The following is a 24,096-nucleotide window of genomic DNA, read 5'->3' as shown; positions in this document are numbered from 1 at the left end:
CCAGTCTAAAAGGGGATACTGGCGGTAGAATGTCTGTGTCTAATTGGGTAAAGAATATGAGCGAAGCCAAACAGCAAAAATTAAGATGTTCGTGCACCAATGCGAGGAGCCTAGGTAACAAAATGGAGGAAATAGAGTTACTGATGCAGGAAGTGAAACCGGATATTATAGGGATAACAGAAACATGGTAGAATAGTAGTCATGACTGGAGTATAGGTACTGAAGGGTATGTGCTGCTTAGGAAAAACAGAAATAAAGGCAAAGGTGGTGGAGTAGCATTGTATATCAATGATGAGGTAGACTGTAAAGAAATAAGAAGTGATGGAATGGATAAAACAGAGTCTGTCTGGGCAAAAATCACATTGGGGAAGAAAGCTACTAGAGCCTCCCCTGGGATAGTGCTTGGGGTGTGCAATAGACCACCGGGATCTGATTTGGATATGGCTAGAGACCTCTTTAATGTTTTTAATGGAGTAAATACTAATGGGAATTGTGTGATCATGGGAGACTTTAACTTCCCAGATATAGACTGGGGACAAGTGTTAGTAATAATAATAGGGCTTAGATTTTCCTGGATGTGATAGCTGATGGATTCCGTCACCAAGTAGTTGCTGAACCAACAAGAGGGGATGCCATTTTAGATTTGGTTTTAGTGAGTAGTGAGGACCTCATAGAAGAAATGGTTGTAGGGGACAACCTTGGTTCGAGCGATCATGAGCTAATTCAGTTCAGACTAAATGGAAGGATAAATAAAAATAGATCTGTGACTAGGGTTTTTGACTTCAAAAGGGCTAACTTAAAAACATTAAGGAAATTAGTTAGGGAAGTGGATTGGACTAAAGAACTTGTGGATCTAAAGGCAGAGGAGTCCTGGAATTACTTCAAGTCAAAGTTGCAGAAACTATCAGAAGCCTGCATCCCAAGAAAGGGGAACGAATTCATAGGCAGGAATTGTAGACCAAGCTGGATGAGCAAGCATCTCAGAGAGGTGATTAAGAAAAAGCAGAAAGCCTACAAGGAGTGAAAGATGGGAGTGATCAGCAAGGAAAGCTACCTTATTGAGGTCAGAACATGTAGGGATAAAGTGAGAAAGGCCAAAAGCCATGTAGAGTTGGACCTTGCAAAGGGAATTAAAACCAGTAGTAAAAGGTTCAGTAGCCATATAAATAAGAAGAAAACCAAGAAAGAAGAAGTGGGACCGCTAAACACTGAGGATGGAGTGAAGGTTAAGGATAATCTAGGCATGGCCCAATATCTAAACAAATACTTTGCCTCAGTCTTTAAGGCGGCTAATGAGGATCTTAGGGATAATGGCAGGATGACAAATGGGAATGAGGATATGGAGGTAGATATTACCACATCCGAGGCAGAAGCCAAACTCAAACAGCTTAATGGGACTAAATCGGAGGGCCCAGATAATCTTCATCCAAGAATATTAAAGGAACTGGCACATGAAATTGCAAGCCCATTAGCAAGAATTTTTAATGAATCTGTAAACTCAGGGATTGTACCGTACGACTGGAGAATTGCTAACATAGTTCCTATTTTTAAGAAAGGGGAAGAAAGTGATCTGGGTAACTACAGGCCTGTTAGTTTGACATCTGTAGTATGCAAGGTCTTGGGAAAATTTTTGAAGGAGGAAGTAGTTAAGGACATTGAGGTCAATGGTAATTGGGACAAAATACAACATGGTTTTACAAAAGGTAGATCATGCCAAACCAACCTGATCTCCTTCTTTGAAAAGGTAACAGATTTCTTAGACAAAGGAAATGCAGTGGATCTAATTTACCTCGATTTCAGTAAGGCATTTGATACGGTTCCACATGGGGAATTATTAGCTAAATTGGAAAAGCTGGAGATCAATATGAAAATTAAAAGGTGGATAAGGAACTGGTTAAAGGGGAGACTACAATGGGTCATACTGAAAGGTGAACTGTCAGGCTGGAGGGAGGTTACTAGTGGAGTTCCTCAGGGATCGGTTTTGGGACCAATCTTATTTAATCTTTTTATTACTGACCTTGGCACAAAAAGTGGGAATGTGCTAATAAAGTTTGCGGATGACACAAAGCTGGGAGGTATTGCCAATACAGATAAGGACCACCGGGATATCATACAGGAAGATCTGGATAACCTTGTAAACTGGAGTAATAGTAATAGGATGAAATTTAATAGTGAAAAGTGCAAGGTCATGCATTTAGGGATTAATAACAAGAATTTTTGTTATAAGGTAGGGGCGCATCAGTTGGAAGTAACAGAGGAGAAGGACCTCGGCGTATTGGTTGATCACAGGATGACTATGAGCCGCCAATGTGATATAGCCATGAAAAAAGCTAATGCGGTCTTGGGATGCATCAGGCGAGGTATTTCCAGTAGAGATGAGGAGGTGTTAGTATTGTTATACAAGGCACTGGTAAGACCTCATTTGGAATACTGTGTGCAGTTCTGGGCTCCCATGTTTAAGAAGGATGAATTCAAACTGGAACAGGTACAGAGAAGGACTACTAGGATGATCCGAGGAATAGAAAACCTGTCTTATGAAAGGAGACTTAGAGCTTGGCTTGTTCAGCCTAACCAAAAGAAAGCTGAGGGGAGATATGATTGCTCTCTATAAATATATCAGAGGGATAAATACCAGGGAGGGAGAGGAATTATTTAAGCTCGGTACCAATGTGGACACAAGAACAAATAGATATAAACTGCCACCAGGAAGTTTAGACTTGAAATTAGACGAAGGTTTCTAACCATCAGAGTGAAGTTCTGGAACAGCCTTCCAAGGGGAGCAGTGGGGGCAAAAGACATATCTGGCTTCAAGACTAAGCTTGATAAGTTTATGGAGGGGATGGTATGATGGGATAGCTTAATTTTGGTAATTAATTGATCTTTGACTATTAGCGGTAAATATGCCCAATGGCCTGTGATGGGATGTTAAATGGGGCGGGATCTGAGTTACTATAGAGAATTCTTTCCTGGGTGTCTGGCTGGTGAGTCTTGCCCACATGCTCAGGGTTTAGCTGATTGCCATATTTGGGGTCGGGAAGGAATTTTTCTCGAGGGCAGATTGGCAGAGGCCCTGGGGGTTTTTCGCCTTCCTCTGCAGCGTGGGGCACAGGTCACTTGCTGGAGGATTCTCTGCACCTTGAAGTTTTTAACACTTATTTGAGGACTTCAATAGCTTAGACATAGGCTAGGGGTTTGTTACAGGAGTGGGTGGGTGAGATTCTGTGGCCTGTGTTGTGCAGGAGGTCAGACTAGACGATCATAATGGTCCCTTCTGACCTTAAAATCTATGATTCTATGAGGCTATTGTTCCATCAACATCATTTTTACAGCTGGATGACTACAAATTTTTCCAGAGTTGTTCAGGAGAATGGCAGACAGTCTTATCCAAGACAATCTTGTTACCCTCAGTGCAGATCTTCTGAGCTTCGAAGAAAATGTCCAAGGTTCCAGAGGACAAATACAGCCGCATCTTTTGCATGATCTATGCATCTACCTATGTCCTCAAGGCATAAATCTCATCAGTTGGGGGCTCTTTATAACTTCCAGTGATTCCACCAGTTATTTCTGCACCTTTTGGCAACCATCATTTTGTTTTTGTGGTGTTTTGAGTACCATAGCATACTGTTGTGTTATGGAGATAATAGAACTGGGATACTCAATTTAGTTCCATACTCTTCCCACCTGCCCCCCACCCATCTTTCTTTTTCAGGAACTCCTCTCACAAGAGCATGGTGCATCAGGAAGTATAATCACTTCTAGTTCTTGGTGAGGTAGACGATTTTCCAAAAGAATTCAAGCGATCCTGTTCTTCCCATGATGAACAGGGGATTCACAGTTTAGAGTGACTAGATTGTTCTTATGGCTACTAAAGCATTAACTTGGTCCAGAAGTGAAGAATAGGATTCTAATAGCTCTGTTTAAAAAGTAAGACCCCCCACCCCCACATAGAAACATATTTTTGCAGCAAACCATGAGGGAGACAACACAGAAACTAAGAGGATGATTGCTCTTATCTTGAACGAGCAGGGTACGGGATACTGGACTACATGGATCACAGGTCCAGCCTGGTAGGATGAAGCCTACAACTGTATTCCATATAAATACCTGATAAATGCTCCAGCATTAATGACACTTTTGCCTAAGTATTTACAGTGCATGAAAGGCTAATCTATGCCATTTTGGAAAATTAAGTATAAAGGATGCCAAGAACAAGGTTTTTAATGCATGCTTTGAATGTATTTTTAAAGAAATCTTATAATAATTTAGTACTCAGTACAGAGCAAAGTTTCTGCGCCACAAGTTATACCATTTTTATTGAAACGCTGGAATTAAACGGCTGTTGCCTGTCCACACTGTGCTCCTTGTGACGCTGGAGCGCATCCACATTAACAGCTCTTGCAACGGCAAAACCAGCAGTGCATTGTGGTAGCTATCCCACTGTGCAACTGGCCGTAGGGTGCTTTGGAAGGGTTTGCAATGCCTCATGGGGCAGGCACAGTGTCACATGATGCAGGTTTCCCAATCCCATTGTTCCATGGGCATCCTACAACATTGCCAGCTGCTTTTCAACTGAAGTGTTGGGGAGGAGAATGTGTGACAGGCTGTGTGTGTGTGTGTGTGTGTGTATGGAGGGGGGAGAGATATAGTGTGTTTTGGGGGACAGAGAGTGTGTCAGCATGTTGTCTTGTAAGTTCAGACAGCAGCAGGAAGCAACCAGTCCTCAGGCAGGGGGAAACCCCGACATCAGCCCCCGCCTGTGTACATGTCTGCAGTTTGAGCGCAAAAAGCTGCTTTACTGTGCAGAAACTTGGCAGTGTAGACAAGCCCTTAAGTTTACATTTTTTAGTCCTGATCCTGCAAAGGGATTCAGCTGCTCCTTACGCTCACATAGAGACCCATGACCTTAAGCAATTAACAACCAAGACTTCAGAGGGATACCGCACATGCTGACTGCTCTGCAGCAACAGGGCTTGAAAAACCATAGATCATGATGATGAACCATATGGCAATGAACTGGAGGCTGCCATTGCTTTCAGTTTAATAGAGTGAATGAAAATTCTGTCAGTCACTAATTATGCATCTTGCCTTGTATTTCATGCTCACTTAGGGCTTTGTTCATCTGTAATGATACATATTGTACAAAGCAGCAGACACTGAAAGGACTGTAGAACGCAGCTTCCCAGTAGCCCCAACATATTTAACAGAAAAAAAAATTCCACCTACAAAAATCTGTTCTATAGAATTAATGGATATTTAGCAATGGTAAATTCCAATTCCCACTTCTGAGTTTGCTACTTGATTTATCAGGCATTTTAAAGGATAGTTCATAATAATGGAATTATGTTTTGTGGAGTAAGGTAATTAATCCAGGCCAGAATTAGTAACCCTGATACGTAAGTAAGTAAATAGCATTTCAAATAGAGGGCCAAAGTCTGCAGCAGTTGAGGAGGGCTATCAAGGAGCTGGATGAGGCTCCTGAATTCTCAGGGCAATTTTGCACCTATGTAGTTACTTCTTCAGGCCCTACTCTAAACTCCATTAGCTGGTAGTGGCTTCCAATGTGCCATCTACCAGCTGAGGATGCATTCTGGTCATGCCGCCTACATGGGGGGATTCTGGGGAGTTCAAGTGTAGAAGTTGTCTCTGTGCCTACTGGGGATTTCCCCTCAACCAGAGAATCCAAGCTGGGAAATTGCATCTAACTTCCATCCCCTTTGCACTGCTGGAGTGGACCAGAGAATCTGGACCAGGGAGAGATCAATCTTGGTGCATAAATCAGTTAATTTATATTTTTAGTTAAATATGCAGTAAATGCTGCTTCTTTCACGCATAAAAATCTTATTCTAAAAGGAGCCTGGTTCCCAACAGGGTTTATTATTTTTTACTTAAGTCATCATTTTTATCAAATAGCAAATTATTTATTGTTGCAGTAACACATTATGAATTCCAAAGGTTTTTCAGCCCACGATCATTCAGATTGCACTGCTAGAGGCAGGCAGTGCTCAGTGCATTCGTTACCTCCTTTTAGTTCAGCTGTCCAGATACAGAAACCTGATAACCTTTCCTGTCGTTACCTAGAATTTAGAAGACAGGAATGACAAAGTCATTTCATTTTGTTAAAGTGTTGATTTTTGTACTTCAGGTGGTACTGTTTTTCCAGCAACATGCTATTGTTTATTGAGACTCTTAGCTGCCTCTTGTATTAGGAGTTCTGCTTCTAATCCAGATTTTCTGTATAGTGTCAGCATGGTACCTGAAGCGCACAACTTTCTAGAGCAGCTGCAGCCTTGTGTGCATCAAACAATGGTGATGGCTTTAGTTCATTCATTTGATGATCTGCCATGTCAAGGGAGTAAGAGAAAACCACAAAATGGTCAAAAGAAGCTTCTTTTTCTCTGAACCTTTTAGAAATCAGGCAGGAGTTGAACACAAAATCGAATAAAATTGGATTAATTTAGAACTTGTAAATTAACAACCACGACCCTGTGTTGTTATGCCACAGGAGGAGCACTAACGTTTCCAGTTGTTTGTGCCAGGCTTTAGTAGAAAGGATTATCATATTGAGCCATACTTGTATTTTTCATATTCCTAAAAGGGTTTACATTAGGTATTTATTTAAACTGTTTTTGGAAGAGAGGAGGTCCGTGCTAATAACTTGCTCCTGCATACCCTTGCTGAATCTAAGGGCTAGTCTACACTAGACTAGAAGCGTTACTAGGGTGACCAGATGTCCCGATTTTATAGGGACCGTCCCGATATTTGGGGCTTTTTCTTATATAGGCTCCTATTATCCCCCACCCCCTGTCCTGATTTTTCACACTTGCTGTCTGGTCACCCTATGTGTTACAGCAGCGCAGCTGCACTGCTGTAGCTTGTCCGCTGAATATGCTCTATACAGATGAGAGAGAGCTCTCCTGTCAGCATAATAAAACCACCTCCGCAAGAGGCAGAAGCTCTCCCACTGACGAAGCGCTGTCCACACCGGTGTTTAGGTTTGTGTAACTTGTCACTCATGGGGTGGCTTATTCATACCCCTGAGCGACATAAGTTATACTGACATAACCTGTAATGTAGACAAGCCTTAAAGGTGAGGTGTGTTTGGGAGAAGGGCAAGGGCATTCTAAAGGTTTAGTTGTGTGTATCTGCAGATATGTCTACACCTTGACTTGGGGTGTGTGATTCCCAATTCACATACACATACTAACATTAGCTGTCGTTGAGCTAGCATGCTAAAAATAGTATTGTAGTGAGGGTAGCATTGACAGCAGCGAGGAGTGGCATGGGCTAGCTGTGCCAAGGACAATCCAGTGAGTACATTCTCTGCATGGCTAACCCTTGCCGCCTCTTACTGCTGCCCGTGCTAACCTGGCTACACCACTGTTTTTAGCGTGCCTGCTCATTGAGAGCTAGTGTGTGTATACCTACGCAAACTGGAAATCATGCAGCTAGCCGGGCAGTTGAGAAGGAATTGAGGGGGGGTTAGCCTACATGTGCTGACTAGCCTCATGGTGCAGCATGAGGAGAGATAGCACATGTGCACGCCTAATGGACATTTGCTACTGAAGTTCTCTGATCAGCAGTGCAGGGACGCAGACATACCTACAGTGGAGCATCCATAGGGACACGCATCTCGAAGAACCATTGTTACAAGGTGAGTAACTTCTTCATCTCACTTTCCTTTTCTTTTCTTTTCTTTTTTAAGGACATTTCTAGCCTTCATAGTGGTTGCAGAGAAAAGCTTGAAAATGTAATTCAGGTGTATCCCAAAGGCTCAAACAGCACAAGAAAAACAAAAAGAACCCAAAATGTATTTTTTTAATATTCTCATGATTTCTAAGTCAATCTTATGACTTTTTTTCAGTTCTGACTCAAATTTTTTGAACATTTGGGGTTGACAATACAGCAAAATGCTTTATAATAAAAATATGACAGTATTAATTAACTCAACAAAACCACATACTTATTGATGCACTTGAGGTTACAGCCTCAAGAAGCTATTTAGAAAGCAGGCAAATTACATTATCATGTACAAATACGTCTGGGTCTCCCACATTTGTTACAATTATATTTGTATTGATTTTCCTTATAATTGCATCTGTCAAACATGAGGAAAGACTCTTTGAAATAAATATGCATACAGGAAATATATAATACAGAAACTTTTTCTAGGCCTGTATAATAAGTAAGCTATAACTCACTAAAAACCACTTAACAGTATGTGTTCCCTGATAAATAATACTTGTCTTTGAACTTTACAAAGTAATATTCTATCAAGAAATAATTTAGTGTGGACCAATCAATACTTGCCTTCCTGTCTTTGGATAAATGTGTAGCAGTTTGTCCACAGAAGTATGTGACACTGGAATTTGATATTTATTTTGCATCTAGGTAAAAGTTGTCAATATCTTTCCATTAATTAAATCCTTAACTTATAGAATCCTTTTTTTAATTCAGTAACCTTTAGAGATGGACAAGGGTTGAATTGAGAAATGCAGACTACTTTGTAGTGGGCTGAAGGTAAATTAACTGGGGTGGAAGCCTTAATGCACTAAAGCGCTGCCCATGAGTCCAAAAACCAGGTTGGTCATTTGGTTTACATTTTGGGGGGAGAATTAGTTTTTCAAATTTGGAGTATAGGGTATGTTTATACAGCTCCAACCTTGTAGCTGGTACCACAGTAATGTTCTGAGCCACCCTAAGATATGATTGTTCTTTCAGAATCAAACTGTGTCACAAGAAGACCGGAATGGAAGCTAGAGGCAGAGGTCAGGCAAACCTATTCCACCAGACAATTACTATCCTCTGTTTAGTATCATAATATTTATTTATCTAAAAGTAAATAGAATCAGCTGAGAGTTTTGCATTACTAAGCAGTCTCTGCAATCTGTTTCTAGAGAGTGGGGAGGAGGAAAATAAGAAAGAGGAAGGGTAAAAAATACTTGAGTGTGAGAAGATGAACCAAAGAATCAGAGAACAAAATTTAGTGGAGTTCTTAATTTTGTATTTGTCTTCTAGATAAAATAATCTTGGAAACACGGGGAAAGGAAAGGTTTGAGGGATACTTTCCAGAAATAATCTGTTAATTGGTAGCTAAAATTTCAAAGCTGTGAAGCTGTATAAAGCTATTCTCATGTCTGGTGATAATGGAAGAGTTAGCCATGTAAAGATGAGGAAAAGGAAAAAAAGGAGAAAGAAATAGGCACTGAAGTGGCAATTTCATCTGCTTTAGCATGGTAATGTTGGAGATTTTTAAAGCAGAACAGCTTATGTTCTGCTGGATATCTCATGATATCCTACAGGATGAAGAATAAAATCTCCAGTTATCCTCTCCAGTTGCAACTCTATGAAATAAATAAATAAACACATTGGTGAACTAACAAGATGTTTGCTAACTTCATCAAACAATTGAGGCCTGATCGAAAGCCCATTGAGACCAGGGGCTGTTCATCCATCAACTTCAGTGGGCTTTGGGCTAGCCCCCTCTTTGCTTGGTATTGTATTCCAACCTTGGTCTATATATGTTGTCTGGTAAGAGCCTGATCTGTCAAGCTGCTGAGCATCCTCCAGATGATGCTGAGCACCTTCAACTTCCTTTAAAGCCTGAATGATTAGGCTTTTATGACCCAATCCTACACATTCTTTACTACATGAGTAGTCTCTTTAAACTAAGTGGGATTACTCTCATCTCTAAAGGTACTCGTGTGTAAATGTTTGCCGGATTGTGGCCTTAAATTGCAAGTTCACCAGGGAAGGGGCTGTTTTAATTCTTGTCTCTAAAGCACCTTGCATGCTGCCTGCTTATTGGGTGCTATGGTAATAATATTGAACAGACCTTGCCAGGGCTCATCCTTCTTCAGAGAAATTTGGCCAGCTGTCTGCGTTAAATGCATTATAAATATTAATGTCCCTGCAGGTAGAAACACGTAGCAGGTAATCCATGGCAGTTCCAATTCAGGATTTGTGGTGTCACTTCGTTTTATATCTTAAAAGGGGAGTTTCCTGAAGTAATCTTATTACTTGATTGAAAATTCATTTCTAGGTTAACAAAGGAGAGGAAGTGCTTTGTTTCAGTAGAGAGGGTTTTTTTAGAAAACCTTTGATTTTTTTTCCAGTCAGATATTATAATTGATTTTGGAGCATTTTGCACTGTTCCTTGCATGAGGAAGCAGAGCTAATTCTAATCTTCTCTCTATCTGATGACTTTTGTCTAGTATTGTGTGCAACACTGGACTTTTTAAAAGTGTTTGGTGACTTGGTGACTAATGGTCTGAATGAATAGTAGAGGCCCTGAACTCAGGGACGCAGAATATTTGAATTATACAGGTGAGCTATATATTCAGACAACCAAAATCTAACATCAGAATTCCAGAGGCCTAATTCTGTCATTTGATGGTCATTACTTCTTGGTGTGATGCCCTAACGTAGACTATACTGCTTGTGTCACACTCATGGTCATTTTTTGTAATATCCCAAAGCTTTACAAAGCCACACATCATAATAAAAAAAACAGTCTTGCCTTTCTCCATATGGCTTCTTCAGGCTCTGGCATTCTTCACTGTTGGGTGTGGCAACACCAGTATAGTGCATGCTGGGGCAATGAACCATATGGGAAGCAGCACCATTCCACAGTGGGCCTAAATTTGGGACTTGAAAAAAATAAACTAAGAAAAGGTAGATTTTTAACATTATCAAGTATGATTGCCCTTCTATTCTAATTATTTGCGGTATTATTTAAGGGCAAAATCCCTTCTTAGCCTGCTTATCTTGGGTTTTCTGGACTAATTTTGATATGGCTCAAGTTATGGAAACACAGAGGTGGATGATTAACGTGCTTTCAAAAATAATTAGTTTGTTAGAATAAGATCTCATCTCCTAAAGCTTGTTTTATGTCTCATATATAAATTAAATTTAACCAATTACTAAAGAATTTTGGAACTTATCTTCTTTGGTATTACTCAGTCTTGACATTTTAATGCAGTTTCGATGATCAAATGGCTGGAAGTTAACATTAATATATAAAATGTCTGTTCAGGAAAGTGTATTTTCAGTGCTGGTGTATGTATACACCCACATTCTGTTATTAAATGGAGAGAATATTGTAATGATTATTAAGTGATACCTGAAGGATTAGCCAGAATTGATGATGTAATACTCAAGAAAAGGAACTCTTTTTGTGTTAAAATGACACTGTCATGTATTGTTAATTAGGTTTATTGTCTGTTTGTGACAACCCCTTATAAAGGTGATAATCAAACTTCTTTCCCTGTTTGCCTTGTCCAGTTGACAAGCATTGATTTTTTCCTTTGTTCCAAAACAAAATGCATTTTAATACATGAAAATGCAAAGTTATAATTTATGGGGAAAGGAGCATGCTTACAGAAATGGGGATTGTATCCTGGAAAGCAGTGACTCTGAAAAGTATTTTGGGATCATAGTGGACAAGCACCTGATTGTGAGCTCCCCATGTGGTGCTGTGACAAAAAGGGTTAAAGTGAACCTTGGATGTATCAACAGAGCAGAAGGAATAGGGAGATATTTTACTTCTCTATATGGCATTGGTGAGACTGACATTGGAATACTGCAAGCAGTTCTGGTGTCCACATTTTAAGAAGGATGTATGTAAGGACAAAATCAGAAAAGCTAAGGCACAAAATGTAGGAACAAAATCAGGAAGGGTAAGGAACAAAATGAGTTACAACTAGTAAAAGAACATGAAGGGCAATAAGAAGAGGTTCTATAAAAATATTAGGAGCAAGAGAAACGAGTGTGTAGGTCCACGACATAGTGGGGAAGCAGAGCTAATAATTGATAACATTAAGAAGGCTGAGGTGTTTAATGTCTATTTTGCCTCAGTCTTCACTAAAAGGGTTAATTGTGACCAGATGCTCCACACATTTAGTACTAACAAAGAGGAAGAAACACAAGCCAAAATAAGGATAGAACAGGTTAGAGAATATTTAGATAAATTAGATGTATTCAGTTACTCAGGGACTGATGAAATTCACACTATAGGGTACTTAAGGAACTAGCTGAACTAATTGGAACCATTAGTGATTATCTTCAAGAACTCATGGAGGATGGGTAAGGTCTAGGTCTCAGAGGACTGGAGAAGAGCAAACATAGTACCTATTCTTATAAAGGGGAAAAAGGAGGACCCGGCAAATTAAAGACAAGTCAGCCTAACTTCAATACCTGGAAAGACACTAGAACAAATTATCAAACAATCAGTTTGTAAGCACCTAGAGAATGACAGAGTATTAAATGTTAGCCAGCATGGATTTGTCAAGAACAAATTATGCCAAACCCACCTAATTTCCTTCTTTGACAGGATTACTGGTGTACTGGATGGGGAAAAGCAGTAGATGTGATATATCAGTCCGACTTGACATTCTCATAACAAATTAGGGAAATGTGGTCTAAATGAAATTCCTATAAGGTGGGTGGACAACTGGTTGAAAGACTGTACTCAACGAGGAGTTATCAATGGTTTGTTGTCATACTAGGGGGATGTATCTGGGATTCCACAAGGTCAGTCCTGGGTCTGTTACTGTTCAATATTTTCATGAATGACTTGGATAATAGAGTGGAAAGGATGCTTATAAAATATGCAGTTGAGACTATGATAGGTTCCAAGCATTCTGGAGGACAGGATTAAAATTCAAAATGACCTTGATAAATTTGAGAATTCGTCTGAAATTAACAAGATGAAATTCAATAATGATAAATGCAAAGTACTTCACTAAGGAAGGTAAAATCAAATGCACATCTGCAACTAAATGGGAGATAATTGACTAGGTGATAGTGCTGCTGAAAAGGATCTGGGGATTATAATACATCACAAATTGAACAAGTCAACAATGTGATGCAGTTGCAAAAAAAAACTAATATAATTCTGGAATCTATTTAGCAGCAGTGTCATGTGTAAGACACGAGAGTTAATGTACCACTCTACTCAGCACTACTGAGGCCTTGGAGTACTGAGTCCAGTTGTGGGTGCCACACTTTAAGAAAGATGTGGACAAAACTGGAGAGCGTCCAGAGAAGAGCAACAAAAATAATGAAAGGTTTAGAAAATTTGACCTATGAGGAAATGTTTAAAAAAAAAAAAAAAAAAAAAAAAAAAAGTGTTTAGTCTTGAGAAAAGACAACTGAGGGGGACCTGGTAACAGTCTTCAAATATGTTGAGGGTCGTTACAAAGATGGTAATCAATTGTTCTCCATGTCCACTGAAGGTAGGACAAGAAGTAATGGACTTAATCTGCAGCAAGAGAGATTTAGGTTAGATATTAGGGAAAACTTTTTAACTAGAAAGGTAGTCAATCTCTGAAACAGGCTTCCAAGGGAGCTTGTGGAATCCCCATCACTGGAGGTTTTCTGTCAGTGACAGTCTAGGTATACTTGTTCTTGCCTCAGTGCAGAGATGGTGGATTAGAGGACCTTTCAATATCCCTTCCAGCCCTACATTTCTGTGATTTTATACCGAAAAATTGGAGAGAGAAGAAAAGGTCCATCAAATTTATTCAATTAGAGAAAATTCCTTGCAGTGTGAGACTTAAAGAACTCAATCTGTTTATTTTATGAAAAAGGAGATTGTAGTGACTTGAATTATGGTGCATATGTACCTTCACAGGAAGAATATACCAGATACTTAAGAGCTCTTTAATCTAGCAGAGAAAGTCACAAGAAGGACCAATGGCTGAAAGTTGAAGCCAGAGAAATTCAAATTAGAAATAAGGCATAGCTTTTTAACAGTGAGGAACAAACTACCAAGGGGTGTGGTGGATTTTCCATCTCATGTCTTCAAATCAAGATTGGATGCCTTTCTGGAAGGTAGTCTTCAGTCAGACATAATTTAACCCAATTATCCCTATACTAAGCCCAATAACTTAATAGCCTGTGTCATACAGGATGTCAGACTAGATGTAATGATCCCTTCTGGTTTTATAATCTATGAATCTATATGTTCAGAAGGCCCTATGCCTGACCTTCCTGTTTGCAACTATAATTTACATAGATGATGTTTACGCCCTCTTTTTTGCACCTTCAAAAAGAATTGCAAATGAATATCAAAATGCCTGCATCTCCTACCTTTAGTATGCCCACAAGTTGGTGCAAATACTCATTCTAGATCCTGACCTCTCCTTCAGTCTGAGACGTGGGAATGTGATGAGGCATATATCCCTACATTGGCATTAAAAGGGTTAACTGGGAGCAAGAGAGCTTGATTAAGGCCCCTGGTTGCACTTTAAGGGTGAGTCAGACCCAACTGAAGATGAAGCCCAGTTGGGGAGGATCTGGGTGGTGATCATAAAGGAAGTAAGCCCAGATGAGAAGTAGGCTGTAGGAAGAGAGGGGAAGAACTCTGCAGTCCCCTTCTGGTTGCTAGAGATTGAAGGAAGGGCTTACAGAGGGAGGTAGATGTGCAGTAAGCCCATGGAGGAGCTGATGGAAAGGATCTGAAGGAAGGCCAGGGTAGTCCAGGGATGCATTGAGGAGTCTGAAAGAGCACCTGCAGTGAGTCCTCCCTTCTACAGGGACAGGTCAGTCCCAGAAAGGAAATATCAGATAACATATTTTCCAGTTTTTCCCATGCAGTTCAACTATGTGTACAAAGTATCAAGCTAAAATCATGCCTATGAAAGAGAGTCAGCCCTTTGAGAAATTTACCATTTAATGTCTGTAGCACATTCCTTACCAAATTATAGAGATATGTAGCTAAACTATGGTCTTTCTAGTGTTCAGCTCTCAAGCACAGCAGCTGTGCACCTTGGACTGTTTTATGCCTTTCATTTTATTCAAGATTACCTTCTCTGGTAGTTTGCTAACAATTACATTTATAAGAGCCAGATGATTAACGTGAACGATTTAAGAAACATGTGTTATCATGTGTTTTTTGTTTTTGCTCTGTATCCTGTACTTATGACTCAGAGGACATAATGTAGACATGACTCAGAAAGAAAAAAATAAGTCTCATCTTTGTGGAGAGAATTTTAACAAGCAAGTGTGCAGTCATGCAACATATTTGGACCAGGGCAAAGACTGCTTCTTTCACCCTGACTGTACTTAATAGCTGTAATGCCCATCAATTTCCAGTTTTTTTCAGAGCAAAGGGCATTATGGAAAATGAATAGAATTTTTTTTTACCATGTACCTCCAGTGAATCTGCAACTAACCTCTGAATCACATTTTTTCTCCCTTATACCAGGATCTTTACTTTTTGTTTTTCACTTATTTGTTTAATTTAACACATGGTAAAATTGTAATATGGTAGTTGGTATAGGTTTTTCAACTTCTCAAAATAAACATCAAAACTATGAGATAATTGTATATTGTAACATTTTTTCCTAAAACATTTCAGAATGTATAATGTACACAAACACAGGCATATTGCAACTCTGAAGCAAATGGACAAAACTGCTTGTTTGAAGGGACCAGGCTATTGAATCGTAGGGAAAGGGGTCTTCTTGATTGTTTTTAATATGAAACCTGTGTTTATGCATTGTTTCTGCTGTGAAGACTATAGTGTGTTTACTGCAATTTCTTAACCTAAAATATAGAGGTGACCAGAATGCTAAGAAAGTAATCACTTGCTTTTATAGAAATTATTAGGTGAAATAAGTGTTGTGTTCATGTGTCTATGTCAGATGACCATAGATTTGAGTGTTTTCCTCACCTCACCCACTGTACATTGAGAGAATTATACCCCCAGAGATTGAATTCAGCCTAGATAATTGTTTCTCACCAGTTTGTAATACAATACTCTTGCTTTTCATAACTAAGATTGTAAATAGTTTAATTGACAAGATGCTTGGATGATTAATTCAAGACAACTATGTTAGAATTTATGATTACCGACCATACTGGAAGTAGTTCCCACAAAAGTAGGCATCCATGCAAATAGATTTCTTCTAGCACGTTCCATTGTTTGAAAGGTCCATCTTGTTTTTACTGTGTTTCAGTCTTCCAGTTCAAGATCAGATTTGGACTAATATTGACTACTGCATTTCTATTACAATGTGTACATGTTTCATTGCATGATGAAGTTTGTTTAGATTTAGGGGATTAGTAAGCCCCACTCCCCTCTACTTGGCCATTTTAGGACCACCCAGATTGCAGATAAAATGCAGGGAGGAGAGAGCAATATGCCTGTCACTGACTTCTACCTTATTCTAGCCTTTATTGTTTTTGTAATCCGTGGGGAAAGGTTTTTAGTTACTACTTGGGCATGCACATTGAAGGTAAGATACATTTGACTAGTTCTATGAAGCGTGCTGTCCTCTTTTGGATTTTTGACTGTTTGCATCTGCTAAACCAGTGGTGGGCAACCTGTGGCCCGCGGGCTGCACGCGGCCCGCCAGCGGATTACCCTGCCTGCCCGTGAGACCGTTGGTTTACATTCACTGTGCGCAGGCGCAGCCGCCCGCAGCTCCCAGTGGCTGCAGTTCGCCGCTCCCTAGTGAGCAGATCCAGAGTCACAGTTTGGATGTGTTACTTTAGGTAATAAATAGTTATGACTAGCATAGAAAATGTGAATGTAATTTGAAATTGAATTCATGAAGGGAGAACACAATATCCATTCCTGGTTCTCTATTTGTGAAGGGGCCAAGTCCAACTCTGTCTCATCTGATTGGATTTTTGCTATGGCTTTGTAGTTGGCACGTAGAAACTTATCTGAGAGAGGAGGAGTATTTCATCCAAACAATGAATAAATTATCATAGTGGTGCAGGTTCAGAAACTGCCTTTGTTTGTTTTGTAAATAAGAACCTAATTTCCAAATCAGCCCATATATCATCTCTGTAGCAGTTGGAGTGGTCTCTTCTTAAAATTTACATTGACATAGCTAAATCGGTTCGGGTGGATTTTTCAACTACCGATGTAGTTATGCTGACGTAACCCCCAGTGTAGATACAAGTAGGTCGATGGAAGAAGGCTTTCATCATTCTACCTACCTTATTCGGGGAGCTGGTGTTCCTACAGCAATGGAAAAACCCGACCCATTGCTATAGATTGCGCCTACACTACGGAATTATGCTGGCATAGCTACAGCACCATAGCTATGCTGATATAGTCCCTGTAGTGTAGACAGGACCTTGTGGTTTATCTTCACTGCAACAGTTAGCTCAAATTACAACACTCAAGTTACTCCACTCAAGCTAGCCTTGTTCAATCACCGCACCTTAAGCGAAGTAGGGTGGGGTGGTCTGGCTTGCTGGGGGAAGGGGTATAATGCTTTATGGGTTGGGAATGAGAAAGAGGCACAGAAGCTGGTCCAAACATAGAGTGCGTCAGTGTGGCAACGCTAACTCATTCCCCAGGTACCAGAAGGGCTGGGGAGTTGATTAAGGGCAAGCCCGGGCAGAGAAACCCTTTTTCCCAAGACCAAGTGGAGCAGTTCCCTCTCTCTGGCCTGCTGTGGTCAGGATATTTTTCAGGAACAGGACAGTGAAGGCCCAGTAGTGTCATAATAGATCCCAGAATCCAGAAGACAGTGGAGGTGGCAGTCATGATGATAAAGCTGGTCCTTGGTCCCACTGCTTCCATTTAATGGTCCCTATATAAATATTGTCAAAGAAGCGGTGGCAACCTCATCCTATTAGAATTAACCAATGGAAATACCTTTTGATTATTTTATCTGTAAATATTTCCTCCCATTTCTAGAATCTTTCACCTTATTATCTTGCTAACCCATGACTTTTGCCAGGAATCTTGAAGACCACTTTTCACAGTTCTCAAACAATCCAGTTTATATTATACCTGTCTGTCTGTCTAACTCTTACATACATTTTTTTTAAATAAAAATAGGCAACAGACTGAATTAGACTTTTTGTTACTTTGAACAACTTAGAATACAGGTCTCTTCACAACCCATCTCTCTCTCAGAATTATTTTAATCCTTTGTTGAACTCCTTAAAGAGTCTTGTTTTCCTTTGAACTACTTTAGAATAGTGGCTGAATTGATCATGTCCTTGGAAGGTCTACATTTCAGAAGCCCAATCTCTGGTAAAAGTAGTTGATGGCTGCTGGGTCCTTACCTTTCCTTTAGTGTCCTTTTGGCTTTTCTGAAAGGACACTCTATTCTTCCTCGCAGACACTATATTCCTTCCCTACAAACTGTAAAATTAACTCTGAAGTTGGCTGCAGTGGTTGGCTCTACCTTTTCTGACCTGCATCAAAGACCCTTATGGTAAGTGAAAAATAAAGGAATCAAATTTAGGCTCCCTGTCCTTGTTAAGAAATCTCTATGCTGATCAATTGCCTTACTTCAGATAGAACAATTATTCTGTTAAACCTAATATATTCTCAGATTTTAATAATTATTTTGCCTCCTTTTTCCTATTATAAAATCAAATATTTTCAGAATTTCCTCTGGCTTTCAGCATACACTCATCATATTCACCCTTGAGTTTGAATCCTCTAAAAGTAATTAAATGTAATTATGTAAATATTTTGGATAATCTGCAGTAATCATTCACTTCAACTTTAGCGCCTAGAAGAAACTCCAAGCCTATCCATTAATACATCTAATGTTTTGTTGAGATCCCAAATAGGACTATTAAGAAAAAGAGATGCTCGCATCCTTTCCCTACGTTATATAGCACTTCTATATGCAAATGAACAAACTGAAGTGAAGGTGTTCCTCAAGATCTAAAATGGGCTTCATTCTCTTGAAAATGTCTCGTTTAGCAATAAAATGTTTAACCACATCCCTCCGTAGCCCTTGTCCCAATTCCACTGTCCCTTCTCTTTTAATTTAGTGAGAAAATATTTTGGTACAATGTCTGAAAATTCAGAAATCAAGTTGAAGATGCCTTATCATAAAGTCTTAAAACATTGAAGGAAGAAGAGTGTAACAACTACTGGGTGCCATAACCTTCCTTGGAACTCTATTCCAGAGATTGATTTATAGTTAGAAAGTTTTTCCTAATATCTAACCTATATCTCCGTTACTGCAGATTAAGCCTATTACTTCTTTTCCTTCCTTCAGCAGACATGAAGAACAATTGATCTCTATCATCTGTATAACAGCCCTTAAGGTATTTGAAGACTGTTATCAAGTCCCCCCGGTCGGCTATTCTCAAGGCTAACCATGCCCAGTTTTTTTAACCTTTCACAATGAGTCATGTTTTCTAAAACTTTTATCATTTTTGTTTCTCTCCTCTGGACTCTCTTTTTCAATTTATCCCTATCGTTCCTAAAGTGTAGTGCCCAGAATTGGACACAGAACTCCAACTGAGGCCTCACCAGTGTTGAGTAGAGCAGAACAATTACCTGCCATGTCTTACATACGAAACTCATGGCAATACGCCCCAGAATATTAGCTTTTTTTTTTTTTTTTTTGCAACTGCATCACATTGACGACTCATGTCCAATCTGAGATCCACTATAATAACCCCTAGATTCTTTTCAGCAGTACTACCACCTAGCCTGGGGTGGGCAAACTTTTTGGGCCGAGGGCCACATCTGGGTGAGGAAATTGTATGCAGGGCGGGGCAGGGGGTTGGGGTGTGGGAGGGGGTGCGGTTTGCAGGAAGGGGCTCAGGGCAAGGGATTGGGGCAGAGGAGGGGAGCGGGGTGTATGAGGGGGCTCAGGGTAGGGGTGCAGGAGGGGTGCGGACTGCGGGAGGGGGCTCCGGGCAGGGGATTGGGGTGCAGGAAGGGTGTGGGGTGCAGCAGGGGTCTCAGGGCAGGGGGTTGGAGTGTACAGGCATGCAGGGTGCAGCAAGGAGGTTGGGGTACAGGAGGGGTGCAGGGTGTACGAGGGGACTCAGGGCAGGGAGTTGGAGGGCGGGATGCAGGAGGGGTTTGGGCACTGGGGCCAGGACAGGCTCCCTGCATGCCTGCCCTCTCCCCGGCCTCGTGCCGCTCCAGGAAGCGCTGCGGCCCCTGGGGGAGGGGAGGCGGAGGGCTCCACGTGTGCTGCCCTTGCTGCACCTCCAGGTACCTCCTCCAAAGCTCCCATTGCCTGCAGTTCCCCGTTCCTGGCCAGTGGGAGTTGCAGGGGGCAGTGCCTGGAGGCAAGGGCCCGGGGGCCGCAGGGACGTTGGGCCGCCGCTGCTGAAAGCGGCACGGGGCCCGCAGTGCCACGGGGGGAAATCCCGCGAGCCGGATCCAAAACCCCGAGGGGCTAGATCCGGCCCGCGGGCCATAGGTTGCCCACCCCTGACCTAGCCAATTATTCCTCATTTGGTAGTTGTGCATTGGATTTTACCTTCCTAAGTGTACTACTTTGCACTTGTCTTTATTTAATATACCTATGCCTATACCCATGTGTTATTCATGTCATTGCATTTCTTATCCTGTTTCAAGAAAGATTAACCCCTTTATACCCAGCAGGTAACAATACGATGTGAGAGGGGAAATGAAATAAAATCTGACTCACATGGCTTCAACTGCCATCTCTGCTGATGACTCACAAATCTGTTTTTTCCTCTGCCCAAGTTTATCTCAACATGCCTTTCTGGTTCATTAAGAACACGCACTTAATATGACCAAAACCAAGCTGCTGATCTGTTCCTCTGAATTGTCTCCACTTCCTATATTCTATGCCAGTGTTCACACCAACATCCTCTTTGTCACCCATGCTCACACACTAAGGGTCATTTTTAAGTCTTTTCTCTTCTTTGCCTCTCACATGCATTGCCACTTCATCCTCCACATGTCTAAGCCCCGATCCACAAGTTCTTCTTGTGGCTTGAAATCTTGTCTCTCTCAGGGTATGTCTACACTGCCGCGCTAGTTCGGCGGCTGGGGATCGAAGTTCCGGGTTCGATTTATCGCGTCTGGTGTGGACGCAATAAATCGAACCAGGAAGTGCTCGCCGTCGACTGCGGTACTCCAGCTAGACGAGAGGAGTACCGCGGAGTCGACGGGGGAGCCTGCCTGCCGCGTGTGGACCGCGTCTGAACCGCGGTAAGTTCGAAGTAAGGTATGTCGAATTCAGCTACGTTATTCACGTAGCTGAATTTGCGTACCTTACTTCGACTTGGGGGGTAAGTGTAGACCAAGCCTCATAGACAGAAGTTGGTCCAATAAAAGATATTACCTCACCCACCTTATCTCTCTAATATCCTGGGAGAGACATGGCTACAACTTCACTGCATACACCAGTACATGTCTTACAGGATATTTATCCATAAAGAGTAACATGTAAATTATCTACAGAAAGCTCATAATTTGTCAAGATCCATAATCTTCGTGAGATGTATGGCTGGATAATATTTAAGGAATACTGTATTTATATTGGAAGTATTCTTTGTGGACTTGGAGTAGAAATGAGGAGGTAATGTATCACCCCTCCTTTGTCAACCACTGAGGTAATGCAAAGTTCTATCATCTATCCTTGCCACAGTCAATAGAAAACCATCAAAGACAATAACAATCAAAACCACTTAAAGGTAGAAAAGAAACACTACAACAAGGCAGACTTTTGCCCTGCCTGTGAATAGAAACAAAAGACTGTTTTCAGTATAACAAAGTGTAGGGAAAGGCACTCTGAATCCATTCATTGAGGAAAACCCCTGGCAGAGGGGGATGCTTTTGTGAACATTTGGATCCTGGTTCTCAAGAAACCCTGCCAGCTCTAGCAATGCACTGAACTTTGGGGGATAATCCTACTATATTATATAGGAAATGTAGCTATTGATAAGTTTAGACCCAGATTCATGTTTTTTGTTTTGTGTTGGAAACAGTTGTTTTCACCATTTTTTCTCAGTTCTAGTTATATCTAAATAAAACTATTGTTTTATAAGAGCTCACAAGTGCTGTGTGGTTTACTTAAGTAGTGGTTTAAGATAAAACTGATAAACTGGATACACTTCATTTGCATGCAGAATTTCTGTTATAGTCAGTGTCAAGGGCTGGATATCACAGGGGAACAATTCAAAGAGATTCCAGGACTCAGGTGCACCTGTTGTTAACTTGCAAGGCAAAAGAAGAGCTGGCATAGCCCAAAGGAGAGCACTTGAGTGCCTGAAGAGCTCACAGTGTCAGGGAGAAAGACTCTGTCTCACTGGAGCCAGGAGGTAACAAGGTGACTTACGGTCCTGGGTACCCCAGAACGATCACATTGTCCAGTGTGTCCAGATCCGTCCAGTGACGACTCCGGCTCCACTGGATCAAATGAAAGTTTTGTGCTAACTCTTAAGGCCTTACATAGCTCTGCTCTCACCTACTTACCTATCCTAGTCTCTTCTTGCATCCACCCCTTTCTCCACCACTAATGATGCCAGACTCAGTGCCCAGTTTCTCCACTTCTCTCACAACTTTCTGCACCTTTTTCTGTTCTTCTCTGCCCAAACTAATTTGCCTGGCTACTGCCAACTTCTCATTCAAATCCCTCCTTAAGATCCATTTCTCCAAGTGAGTTAACCAAGACAGCTTTCTTTCATGTTATGAAATTTATCTTTTTAATAACGCAAAACAAGTTCACCTTACTTGGCACACATCTTTGCTGAGTAGCCATGTAATTTTGTTACTTTGCCCTCTGTTTCTCCTTCCTATCTCAACCCTACCGTTTCACTGTTCCTTCATTGCATCATGGATAATCCCTTTGGGACGGGGACCTGGGCTAAATAATTTTTACTTTTGAGCACTGTAACAATAATTATAAATGAGCCTGTAACAAAAACATTTTTTTTAGTCCTCCCACTTGAGCAGTAGGTCACCTTTGGGTTAGCAGTGTGCAGCATAGAAATTTGTGTGAAATTTAAAAAGTAAAAATGAAAGTTTTGTGAAAATTAATTTTTTTACACAGCTTCAGTAATGAGAACTGTTCCACTGAATTTTAACTTGATTCAATGGCCACATAATATTAATATGTTTCAATAATATATATTATTTTATAGTAACTGTACAGTTTGTCACCACTGTGCCTTATAATATTTTGGGACAATCTGAGCAAGCTGTCTATTTCTGCTTTAGGAGGAAAGATAGCCAGCTTCTGGAATGTTTGTGGTCAGTTGTTCTATATGAAATAGATTGAAATATTGTTAGTACATGGAATTTTAAACATTGTTGCACAAATGATTGACATCAGTACACTTTCTTGAACGTGTTTAACTTTATTTCTTTATCCTTTCCATCTTGGAAATTCACTTCAGAAATTTCCAGTGACTCCTGTAGTTTTCTCTGTATACAATGTCTGTCTAATTAATTATCTTCTATCTTTGAAACATATGTACTGGCTAAAGCAATCAAAGTCAAAAGTAGCTACCAAATTTAAATTAAGCAAAGTTTATGTTTGTGTGGGTTTGGGGCTAATTTGGGTTTTGTAACCATAAATTTGATAAAAAATAAATGGTGACAAATAAGTAAAGTGAAAAGTAAATAAAAATAAGACTCTTCCTATAGTATTTTTGAGGTTAGGCAACTATCATTGGAAACATCTGTTGTCTTTGTTGTGCTGGTTCCTTGAAGTTGGCTTTAATGCCAAAAGGAGATTTACAAGAGTAAAAAAGACAATTTAAAAACACGACAGGCTTCATAAATAGCATACAAATCTCCTGTCTAACTTAAGTGGGTGCTCTAATGTCTGTCCTCTGTTTGTATGATTTCATATTAAAGTGGTGTCAGAATAACTGAAGTAATTTGATGTATTTAGTTTAAGGCAGAAACTACATGGAATGTCATCCTCTGAAAATGTTTATTTACAGCCCTATAATTTCTCAAACTTATATTGCATTTGCAGTTTTAAAAACTTACAGAGACAACAACAAAAAACAAACTGCAAAGGATGAAGAGTTGTATGAAGATACATTAAAAAGTTAACAGGATAAATTATTCCTGTTGAAACGTAAAAATTAAATGTAAAATTAAATTAAATGTAAAATGAATATAGCTACCATTACCCTCACAAGAGCTTCACCTTGGCCTCTGTTACACACAGAATATTCGATCATGAATAGGAGTTATATTTAAATGCTGAGGTGCAGTTAAACCCATTTGTGAGAGAGACCTGATAGCATTTTCCTGCACTTTGAATATCAGACAAAGTTACATTATTGCCACAGCCCCAAGCTGCTGCACCCTTATTGAGTTATGATCAGTATTCCTAGGAGAGGGTCCGTCACCTTTCCACTGTGTTCCTCTAACTTCAT

General features: G+C 40.4%; 1 protein-coding gene across 1 annotated transcript in view; it reads left to right on the top strand.

Moving 5' to 3' along the window:
• Positions 1-24,096, top strand: part of RALGPS1 (Ral GEF with PH domain and SH3 binding motif 1) — a 381,204-nt gene that overhangs the window by 220,447 nt on the left and 136,661 nt on the right. The window lies entirely within an intron of this gene.

Source organism: Emys orbicularis, chromosome 18 (genome assembly GCF_028017835.1).
Source record: "Emys orbicularis isolate rEmyOrb1 chromosome 18, rEmyOrb1.hap1, whole genome shotgun sequence".
NCBI classification, from domain to species: Eukaryota; Metazoa; Chordata; order Testudines; family Emydidae; genus Emys; species Emys orbicularis.
This window is presented reverse-complemented; position numbering and strand designations above follow the sequence as displayed.